General features: G+C 35.6%; 1 long non-coding RNA gene across 1 annotated transcript; it reads right to left on the bottom strand.

The window, feature by feature from the left end:
* Positions 1-159: 159 nt before the first annotated feature.
* Positions 160-12,411, bottom strand: LOC114458749 (uncharacterized). The gene is made up of 3 exons (XR_003673135.1): positions 12,303-12,411; positions 8,028-8,079; positions 160-190 (listed from the first exon to the last, which is right to left on the bottom strand). It is a non-coding gene; the product is annotated as an uncharacterized LOC114458749 (long non-coding RNA).

Genomic DNA, 12,411 nt, shown 5'->3' with positions numbered 1-12,411 from the left:
GCTGTGAGCTTGGAACAGCCTGAGCTGGCAGTATGAGTACACCCATAATGGTGTCTTTCACTGGTTCTACATTCACTGGTTTTGTTCCACTCATTTCTCACCTTTTCTGAGGAGTCCATGTTTGCTGTCACGGCTGAGTGGTTCCACAATCCTCCATTCACCTGTAACATCAGCATGGAATCAGCTCCACCTGAAGGATGGAAGAGACAGAATGAACATGAAGGATCTAGAAATATTCATCCATCCTTTGCAGTGTCATCACTTTGAAATTGACTAAAACTATCAGTTTGTTCAGAGATCACATGATGTGGAGGAAAATGAAGGTCTTCAGTGGAAACAGTTTAACTTTACCGATTCTGCAACGTTGAGGAAAAAAAGAAAAAGAAAAAAACTGACCTATTAATTAGAAAAGCTGGAGCGGAGTATGGAATGAACTGATTAGATCAGAGTGTTTATATCACACATTTTAGATACAGGCCTATATAATGTGATAATAGTTTTTTGCTAATATTGGACTAGTATCAGATATCTATATCAGAATAGAACATCCCTACTTTAAACTATTGTAGATGAAAGGTCACATGTCATGTAGGTAATGTAGGGCATTAATCTACTGCCACATGACAAGTTAAGATCTAAACCCAACCATATAACACTGATGGAAAAGGTTCATCATTCATTTATTGGTCGCGATGGGGCGGGGCTAACACCGGAGCTACAGTCTATTTCCAACCAGGAAATAGTGGCAGGGACGTATGTTTATTTCAAAATAAAGGTGTATCTTAAAGATGACGATGTTCATCCATGTCTTCATTGTGCATCAATGTAAATGGATCGTTAATTAATTAATTGATGTGGATCAATGTATTGTTACACCACTATGTGGAAGCTGTTAAAAAAAGTTTCAGCCCAAACTGACACCGCGTCAGGGAGAAATTCACTCCACACACACACTAGGCATGGGCGGTAATACGGTAATACTGTGGTGTCATAAAAATAGCAACGGTATCAGTATCATTAGGGCTGGTATCGATTAGAATAACAAGTGCCCGATTCGATTTGATTCACGATCTCGATTCACTTTTGATTGATTTAAGGATATCAAGCAGTACCAATTTTACTTGGATATGAAAAACATTCTCATTAAAACTAATGATGTAAATAGTAGAAACTACAGCTTTATCTTGGTGCATTAGTAAAAATTTGAATATTTACATTAATAATTGAATTTCATTAGGGATGTAACGATTAATCGTAAGGCAGTTAAAAATCGATTCATAGGTATCATGATTCACATCGATACTGTGAAAATTTAAATTTGCTATCCAGAAGAGTTGGCGGCGGGCGTAATCTGCTAATACTTTCTATCTGGCCGCCTTCTACTTTTAAACATGTTCATAAATGATTCCTTACCCCTTTAGCACCAAAAAATATCTGTAATATTACGTGAATATCTGTAAAAGTCACGTTTTTCTATGAGCTCTGTCTGCTAGCATAGCATCTCTTCTTCACTGCAAGATATCTGCATGCCAACCGACCACAGTGAACATGACCTGAGCAGAGGGGTGGGCGATTCACAATCACAATTTTATCACAGTTTTTTTCATTCAAATAATTTAGACCATTTTAAAGTGATTTATTAATAAAACAAACTTACTTAAAATCATCGTCCTAAATGGAAAAGAAGGAATAAAAGATCATTTAAATTGTATGTAAGCAACTTATCAAACTGGTTCCAAGTACGATTAACATCAAACAAAAAGGCTGACATGTTATTTTAGTCACACAGTCTTTTTCCTTTGTTTAACTAAAGTGGTGTAGCATTAACATTAGCAACACTTGTTACATAACCAGGTAGCAGATCAATCTAGTGATTTCTATTAGTTATTGAGGTAACACACTCATATTAATAAAATCCTATTTTAAGCAGTGTTTGAACGCCTCATTTCACACAATTTAGACATTCATATCCTTTATAAGATAAAACGTTACTGCTTTGGTTACATTAGGCCTGGGTGATATGGACCAATATTCATTCTCTCTATTTTTCCTTAAAATGGCAATAGGTGATATAAACCATTTATTTTTATTAATAGTTTTACAAGAAAAACAATAATGGCCCAAAGTCGATGGAGAAAAATGCCACAAAGTCCCTTTTATTAATTCTGTAGCATTGCTTCTTTCAGGGCAGCTTTGAGTGGCTGAAAGTCGTTTTTAAAGTAAATCACATTCAGGACACTGTCTCTTTAAGAAAGTGTAAAGAGAAAAAAAACCTTTGGATGTTCTGTGTATGGACCACAGACATATGACACAGACAAGGCACCGCAAGGGTTCAAATGTGAACTACAGATGGTTCTAAGATTTCTGTGATTTGGGAGATCGTAGTCATGTTTTAATCCTTAATGATCTAATATCGTCAGATCACACACCAAAACTGCAATGACTTAAATCAATTCAAAGCACAGAACAGGCTGTGTAAATAAAGTGGTAACAGACACATTGTAAACTCAACACATTCTCATTCCTTTGAGTCTCACAAAGGTTTTGTTCTAATGTTCCAGTGGTTGCACAACAAATATAACTGTATAATAAGAGACACAACCATAAACATAAATAAATAATTGTAAATAAAAGCAAACATCCAGAAATTAAAATAATTCTGAATTGTCTTAAAGTGTAATAAGTCAGGTCTTTGGTAAATGTAAGAAAATACTTTAAAATTCCTGTGAACAGTAAAGTTCAAGAAAACTTCATTTTTCACTTTTTTTTTCATTGCTCATTCTCATCATTTGCTGCTGGAGCACAGGGAACAACTATAGTTTCCCATGGTCATGAAGGCATCATGTTTATATGCAGCTTTCTCTGCCAATGTGAGTTTTGTTTACATGTATTCTGAGTGTTGATTGGCTGGAAGGCTGGGGAATGGGCGGGGCATAAGCGAAGAAAGAGTCACAGTGTCTTACATTCCGTTCCCACAGGGAAGTGTGAGTGAATGACGGTGTTAGACGTTCTTTGTGTGTTTGATTGTTTATCTTTAGCATCAACTATTGTCTACAGGTTACTATGACCTCCATTAAAGCCTTTAAAACTGTGATAATCACATCCTCACAAAACCTTTTGGGCAGAGCTGTGGTGTGGTCCCTCCCCATGCCCTCCTACTAATCTACAGGCAGCAAGACATATTAAAATGTTAGATTCTATGGAATCACAGGAATGCCAAAATTAAAAGGAAATGCATGTGGAAATATAAAGAGAATCAATAATGAAAAAATATACAAATGAAGTCATTCTTTTTCCATTTTGCTTTTTTCATTTTGTCTTTTCCATTTGCGTTTTTACTTCATGACTCAAACTGTCGATAAAAGCAAAGTCAAATCAATGATGAAACATGATGTAGGAGTTTCCATTAGGGATGCACCCAAATGAAATTTTTTAGCCGAAACTAAAACACCAAAAGAAATTATGCAAATTATTAGTCCCCCATTGCATTTCTGGCTCTGAATGTGTACTAAGTAGGAATGTGCGATATTTTATCATTTATGATTTATCGTGAGAAACATTCTCACCGGTAAGAATTTGTCATACCTCGATATAAACAATAAATTCAGAAATTAGCGAGGGCCACGGGCCATTTGTCCCTCAATTTAGCCAAGAATGCCCCAAAAAAAAAATGTTCCACGGACCAAAACTGCGACTGTTTGTTGTCAACAACTTATTATTCTCTGGAGCGGAACGTTGTTTACGGAAGCTCTGACGTGCACCGCCACCGCCCACACACCACCGTCTGTGTGTGTGTGAGGTGTTTGTCACGGCTACCAGAAGCTGCCTTGCAGTGAAACATCATGGACCACTACTGGGTTAAAACCAAACAACCATCCAACAAAGTGAACCAGTCTAAGTTCCTCCATCAGATCCACCCAAAGTTCTACAAACACGGAACAGAGATGAACCTGTAGCAACGATTATAAACTGGAAACTCAACTAAAGCTAACTATGCTAAGCTAACACACCGACACACAGACAGGGTTAATGCTAACCACTCCATATAAGGACTAATAGACCAAGTAAAAAAAAAAACATCTTTTACTGTCATAAAACCACAGAGCCATTGATTTGTTTATGATCAGATTAAACACTTGTATGGAAGAATAAAAGCTAAACATGTCACACGTTGTGTGAAATAAATATTAACTAATGTCACTATTAATTCATCCCAACTTGGTAAATGGACTTGATTTTATATAGAGCTTTATCACCACACTGAAACAGTCTCAAAGCGCTTTACATATCAGCTCATTCACCCAATCACTCTCACATTCACACACCAGTGGGACAGGACTGCCATGCAAGGCGCTAGTCGACCACTGGGAGCAACTTAGGGTTCAGTGTCTTGCCCAAGGACACTTCGACACATAGTCAGGTACTGGGATCGAGCCCCCAATCTCTCGATCAGAGGACGACCCACGGTCACCCTTGTGAGCGCAATATTTTCAATTATATTTGAAGTTATTTGTGATTTTTTTAATAATAATTATATTTCAAGTGAGGAAATGAATGAATTACATACAGTAACACTAATAGTGATCCACATGCACAAATATATTTCATAAAATATCAGCTCATGAGCTGTTTGAGTCAGCAGTTATTGTAGCCTTTTTAAACGTGTCTAGTGATGTATTCACATATATTTTATTTATTTCTTTTATTTATAGTTATTATTTATTGTGATTTTTATCATTATCGCCCATCTTTAGAACTAACCACTAAAATTAAAACATTGCAATTGTATAAATTAATGTTAATGCTTTAAAGAATAAATAAATTAAAAATAAGAAAATGTTTATTTAGCACAGACATTCCAACAATGCACAATATAAAATAAAATAGTTTAACCTGACCCCACTCATACATTAAATAATGTTGTACAGGCCTATAACTGAGCTGTTGGAAGAGTCACATTAAATATTTTATCTAATTAAAACACAAAGTGCATTAAAGTTATTGATGAAAAATCAGCTTCTATTGGTTATATTTATTTCTTTAGATGCACACACAGCTCTGTGTACATGTCTTTAACTCGCTGGTTTACTTTTAATCCAATCAACAGATAATCTTTATAACGTGGACCATTTACAGTCGTGATAAAGTTCAGACGTGCACTGACAGCAGAGTTGTGGCACAAATATAACGCCATACGTGCCCTGCTTCAGATTGTTGTGTAGAGGTCCCACGGTACTACAGTGTTGATGTGACACAGAAACATAAAACACACGTACTGATCCATCAACTCTGTTTAGAAAACTCTTCAGCTCTGTGAGTCCACGGACACGTTGGTCTGTTTCCAGACAAGCGCACGGTGTCCGCGCTGTTTACGTCATCACAAGATTGTTACAGCTTGTTTTACGTGTTCTTTTGTTGTAGTGAACGTGCACTGTGTGTTGATGCACTGATGCATATTCTGCTTGCTTTTAAAATGTAATCCCTCAAAATAATCCCCGTTTTTATAAAAAAAACAACATGTAATCTGATTACACATTTTTTAATATACTGTCACAGATTACAGTTACATGTTTTTTGTATCCTGGTTACGTAACACTGTTACTTGTAATCCGTTACTCCCCAAGCCTGCTAATACATAGTGACTACAAGCAGGAATTGTGTGATCAGCTATCAACTCGTCAGCCTGGACAGAATGACCCGCCCACATCCCTTGCTGTGGGCGGGTCTTTGATTTGACTTTGCTTTTACCAACAGCTCGAGTCATGAAGTAAAAGCCAGGCCAGATGTTCAGCTGTGGTTCTCTCAGGACAGGGGTCTGCAACCTGTGGCTCTGGAGCCTAATGTGGCTCTTTGACTCTATGCAATGGCTCCTTATAGCTTTAAAAAAACTATTGAAATAAATAGTTATTTTTTACAGAGGCTATTAATGATTAATGACAAATAAAATCATGATATAACAATTTGTTAAACTAAAATAAATCAAGTTGTGCAATGACTCAGCACCTTCCTACTTCACCTCCTGCAACACCTACAGACTAGGGCTGGGCAAAAAAAAACGATTTAATCGATTAATCAAATTTGTAGATAAAAACAATTTTTAATTAGAAAATTTGAGTTTCAATTATTATTTATATATTTATTTTTTTATTATTTTTTTCCCACCACAGTTTTTTTTTTTACTTTTTCGCGTTCCGATGTGAGCCCGCCTCCTCTTTGTTTAGATTTGTTTACCCATTGAGTAGGCTATATGTGTGTGTGTGCCACAGGCATGTTCAATTTTTTATTCACACTATGCTGAGATGATAAGGGAAGAGTTTATTATTTTTTTAACTGTAATGTTATAAAATATGTAGTTATATGATTTCTTAATCAGAAAATTTAAGCTACTGTGAAGTTGTTGTTGCACTTTTGCTTAAACCTGGATTAAAGTTTGAAATTGTTGAATAACAGCCTTATTTACTTTTATTTTGAGATTATTCTATGCATTTTAACTCTTGAGGACAATCACAGAAATAAAGTTGCACTTTTGACAATAAATCTGATGTCTGCACTCATTTTAAAGTGCATTAAAAAAATATTGAAAATCAAATCGAAACTTGAATTTTTCTTTTTAAAAAGAGATTTTTTTTAGGCAAAATGGCCGAGCTCTATGTTCATGTAAACTGAGATGTGTAAGAATTTGAAGATGCAAGATACTGTTTTATTTCTTGATGTTGATTTATTTTATTTTAAGCTGTTCTTAGGTTTCTATTTACATGATCAATAAAAAATAAAAAATTAAATCAAACATTATTCTATATAATGTTAACTGTATATAATGTAATACACTGTATTGTCTTCATAGAGAAGGTATTTATGGCTCCAGGAGGACTTTAATCCAGGTGAGATGAGGTTAAATGGTTCCTTGTAGAGTAAAGGTTACAGACCCCTGACCAGGGGAAGAGGGTTAGGAGACCCCACTATCAGAGCTGGACCCTCTGAATTTAATTCATGAGGTGAAACAATGCAGATGTTAAGTTATGCTACTGTTAAGTTAATTCATGTACAGCATTTCTGCAAAATAAAAATAAAATACATGTAACCTGTTGTTATGCTTTGCTGTTATTTCAAACATTTTTGTTACATCTTTTAAAATGATATAAAATAAATAACCTGTTATTTCAGCCACTGTTTGAAAACTTAATATTGACACTAAAACATTCAAACATTTTGCAAATCTCATTAAACTACGGTACGCTAGTTATAAGTCAACTATTCATCAGCATGTTGATGTGCTTCTTAACTTTAAAGATGATCAAATATTTCCATAGGAATATAATGACATAAGATGGCCTCAATGCTCTGGTTATGATCTCAATAGAAAAATAAAATAACATGAGACATCAATGATTTCAACACCAGTCATTGAGAAATGATCCACTCACAAAGACAGATGAACAAATAACAATTGTCCTTCACTCACTCACTCATCATATCACACTCACCTTAGAAACACTGACATCACTCACTCACTCACACTGATCATGTGTATAGATTCAGCTGATCATAGATTGATGGTGATGATTGTATGTGGTACCTTCTTTTCTAAAGCATGCATGGATCATTATACAACTGATAATTGTTCATTTACTGATCTGTAGAACTGGTGATTTTAGGAAGGAGATGAAATCATTACTGTTACATTATAGTTGTCGTCTGACTGTTGATATGAATTCTTATACTGGACCAGGGAGATAAATGTACTGTCACATGATCAGTGAGTCAGGTTTTAAATGAAGGATTTATATTTAGGCAACGTAAGACAAGGTTATTTATATCACATTTCAGCAACAAGACACACAAAAGTCATCAGTAGCATCATATTAAGTGTATTTTACTTCATTTACCACTGTGTGATATTAGGATTGTGTTTTTATGAAAGTGAAGGATTAAAAAATGACCAAAGCATTATTGTGTATGATTGGCTAATATAGCATGTTGTGCAGCCAGTACAGTTGTTAAAATATGTGGAGAGCAGCTACACTGACCTGTTGTTGTGCAGTGCTGCCATCCATGTCATTTACACTTCTGTTGATTCTCCTGTGGAAACATAGACATTATATGTTAAGATGGAAACAGAAAACAGTCAATATAAAATACCCTCATTTCTGGTCTATAACCTGCTACTTCCCATCCACACAACAAATACTGTATATCTCTTAAAAAGACACAGAAAGATGTTCTGTTTTTAAAAAACTGTAAATTATTGATAAAAAGTGATTTCATCATAATGAGAGCCAATATGATGGATAAATATTACTTTGGACTCCTGTCCAGGAACTTAAGGTTTCAGAAACCCGGTGGCTGGGAAGTGTCAGGTGAATGCATTTAAAGAAATGAACACAAACTCAAAAAGGTCACAACACGAATGCAAACCGGCCACAACGGAAGTGTTTCCGACGGACCGGTATTATAGACGGACACGTTTCTGGCGGATGTTTTTAACCCACCAGAACAGAGAAGAACAAGAAGAAGACATCGAAACCGGTCCGTCAGAAACACTTCCGTTGTGGCCGGTTTGCATTCGTGTTGTGACCTGTTTGCATTTGTGTTCGTTTCTGTAAATGCATTCACCTGACACTTCCCAGCCACCGTAGTTAAGGATTAAAAAATGACGATCTCCCAAATCACGGAGAACGTAGAACCATCTGTAGTTCACATTTTAACCCTTGCGGTGCCGTCTGTGGTCAATACACAGCACATCCAAAGGTTTTTCTCTGCCAAATCACACCATTTGCTAGTCAATAGTGGTGCAACGGATCATCATTGATCCATGATCGGCACGGATCGCTCTCCACGGTTCGGCACACACGTGGTCCAGGGATTGGTTGATGGAAGAAATCATTATTATTATTTTTTAAATCATTATTAGTAATGCCTCGATGAAGCCTGTTCCATTTGCGACGTCCGTGTGTGTGTTTGTGTGTGTGCTCGTGCGCACGTGACAGAGCGACCGTACCCACACATGTGTGGTTCACGCTCCTGGCCGTGTATCTGTGTGTGATTGTGTGAGAGTTGAAGAGAGAGAGACACACACAGAGGGAGGCAGAGAAAGGAACAGTTCTGTGTGCGTAATAAGTCTGTATGAATGTCGTCATGTCTCCATCCATGTCTTTTAAAGCTCTTATTAAATAAATATTAGCTCTAGTCCAGATGGCCATCCTTGACTATTGTAGGAAATTTAAATTATAAACTCAGATCTGCTTTTTTTGATGATGTGGACATAGACTAGTTTTTAATTCACTCTCCATGTTTAAAAAAGGTGTCATAACTTGTTTTTTTTTCTCCATACACTTATGTGTATGTAAATACATGTAATTACCTGTTTAAAGGATGATGTATCATGCCTTATATTACACTTTATATGATTAAAAATGTTATTTAAGCATTGGATTGACACCTCAAGTTAAATGTTGTTTGTATTTAATGAGCAGAGAAATGTTGCACTAAGTGTTCTACTAAATAAATGGAGAGTAAAGTTATTCGTCTGGTCTTTTTCTTTTTTTTCTGCTGATCAGAAAAATGATCCGATCCGTGAATCAAAACCGTGATACGATCAGAACCGTTCGTTTTTTGATCCGTTGCACCACTACTAGTCAGCATGTCAGCATTACAGACACCAAAGAATTATTAAGTGCTTAAACAGGTCAGAAATACGCTCCGTAATATCACCCAGGCCTAATGTAACCAAAGCAGTAACGTTTTATCTTATAAAGGATATGATTGTATAAACTGTGTGAAATGAGGCGTTTAAACACTGTTTAAAGTAGGATTTTATTATTATGAGTGTGTTACTCAATAACAAACAAATCACTAGACTGATATGATGCCTTGTTATGTAGCAAGTGATGCTAATGCTACACCACTTTAGTTAAACAAAGTAAAAAGACTGAGACTAAAATAACTTGTCAGCCTTTTTGTTTGATGTTAATTGTACTTGGAACCAGTTTGATAAATAACTTACATACATTTTTTAAAATTATTAGAAAATGACTGTGTCTTAAATGATCTTTTATTCATTTTTTCTTATTTAGGGCGACAGTTTTAAGTAGGTGAATTAATTTGTTTTATTAGTAAATAACTTTAAAATAGTCTTAATGATTTGAATTAAAAAAATCGTGATCGTGATTTTACAAATAAAAAATCGTGATATGATGTTTTTCCCATATCGCCCACCCCTAATAAGAGCTAATAAATGTGTTTCACCATGCAGGAAAATGTAATCAGAACAAGGTAATATTAACGTATAATAATCTTACAATTAATAAATCTTGGGTTTTTTCCCCTTCGTGTTGATTTGTCCATATCTGTTCAAATATTTTTTTAAAAACATGAACATTATAAATTCAGTTAATCACATGAAAGTACATTATCTTACTAAGGGTTATATTAAAAGATAAGTCTTTAACCAAAGCAATGTACAGGATGAGCTTTTAGGGTCCTGCCTATGTTACGAGTCCCGGTCGGTGACCACGTTAACAAAGAGAATGTCTGCAAAACACTGGAAAGTACATGTAGAGTGTAAGAGTAGGAACCACACAGCACTCTTGTCTTTTACCAGATTGTGTATATTAATTCTCTTTGAAGCTCATTTACAATACATTTCAATGTCCAGTACAAACAATGACAAATTAAGTCAAAATAGAATGCAATTCTATATTTATTCATCTTTTGTTATCCAAAACCATATGTAATTACTGCTTATTACATTTCCAGATGACTGATTGTAATACCAGAAATTTACACATACTGCAGCTTTAATGTGCTATAGGTTTCTATGTAAATAGCGCAAAACTCAGTTACTCTCCTGTGCCTCTAGCTATGGCTGGGCAAAAAATCGATTTAATCGATTCATCGAATTTGTAGATAAGAACAATTTTTATTTAGCAAATTTTAGTTAAAAAAATTATTTATTATTTATTTGTTTGTTTACCCTTTGAGTAGGCTGTGTGTGTGTGCCACAGGCATGTTTAATTTTTTTGTCGGGGAGTAGATTAGAACAGCACCGCTCAATCCACCACTTTGTATCCCTGTCTTTATATTATATTTGTATTTTTTGGCACTTAAAATATTTGTACATTATGTAAATTATATTAAGAATTGGAAAAACTGTAATTAAAACTTTTGACCACTAACTTAATGAGTTAAAAACATGTTTAACTCATTTAGAAAATGTGAAAGCAGCTTTAAATATATACTTTTGTGAATGAAAAATGTAGTTTTACAAAAATAAAACTTTTCTTCATAACAAACTTAATCTGAAAACCAGAATCCAGACCAAAAATGTAATCCTGTAATGAAATCTGTAACATATTTGTGTGCTTATGTTACGGGCCCCGGCTGGCACGGTGTCCACGTTAACAAAGAGAATGTCTGTAAAGTACATGTAGAGTATAAGAGTAGGAACCACGCTGCACAATCGTCTTTTCCCAGATTGCGTATATTAATTCTCTCTTTGAAGCTCATTTATAATAATACAGTTCAGTGCTTTCAATATCCAGTACAAACAATGATGAATTAAATCAAAATAAAGTGCAATTCCATGTTCACTCATCTTTTGTTATCCAAAACCATATGTAACAACTGCTTATTACATTTCCAGATGACTTATTGTAACAACAGAAATTGACACATACTGCAGCTTTAATGTGCTATAGGTTTCCATGTAAATAGTGCAAAATTCAGTTACCCTTCGGTGCCTCTAGCTATATATATTAAAGGTATTGTAGACGATGTTTAGCTTCCGGGTGGATCATCAAGACTATTGGTCCTCCTAATTGTCAATCATGTTTACTAAAGGCCGTCGTACGTGCTCGTGCCCGGTGCGCACCGGGTCCTTTGAAAATAGATTTTCACTTACCGGTGGCGAGTCTGACATAGTGGGAAAAGTGCAAATCTTCTTTTGTAAGGTAAGCTTGTATGACCGATGTCCACACCAACTTGTAAACAGAGCTGTGCACGAGGAAAACGGGGCTCGTGCACGCTCTCCCGCACACGTAGGCGTGTTGCGCATGCGCGTTTTTTTTTTTTTTCAAAATGTGGAGAGGGCGTTTCTTTTTTTAAACATCGTCCACAATACCTTTAACTATAGCGGGAATTACACTAAATATCGCGATACTACCGTGGCGAGGCGGCTCGGCTCTACCGCTGTTAAAGTCTATAAAACTGACATCACAAGTTGCACAACTTATCAAAACAAAGTGACTTATAAGTAATTAAAGCCTAAAGCTTTCATTAACAGTTGTTTTAAACCAAGCACTAACCTGTAAAGTACATGTAGAGTGTTAGAGTAGGAACCACGATGCACACTCGTCTTCTCCCAGATTACGTATGAGCGGAAACAGGAAGTGAGTCCACACTAATGTAACCGGG

This window comes from Gouania willdenowi, unplaced genomic scaffold (assembly GCF_900634775.1).
Source record: "Gouania willdenowi unplaced genomic scaffold, fGouWil2.1 scaffold_175_arrow_ctg1, whole genome shotgun sequence".
In the NCBI taxonomy this organism is placed as follows: domain Eukaryota; kingdom Metazoa; phylum Chordata; class Actinopteri; order Blenniiformes; family Gobiesocidae; genus Gouania; species Gouania willdenowi.
The sequence above is the reverse complement of the archived record's forward strand: the minus strand, read 5'-3'. Positions and strand labels throughout refer to the sequence as shown.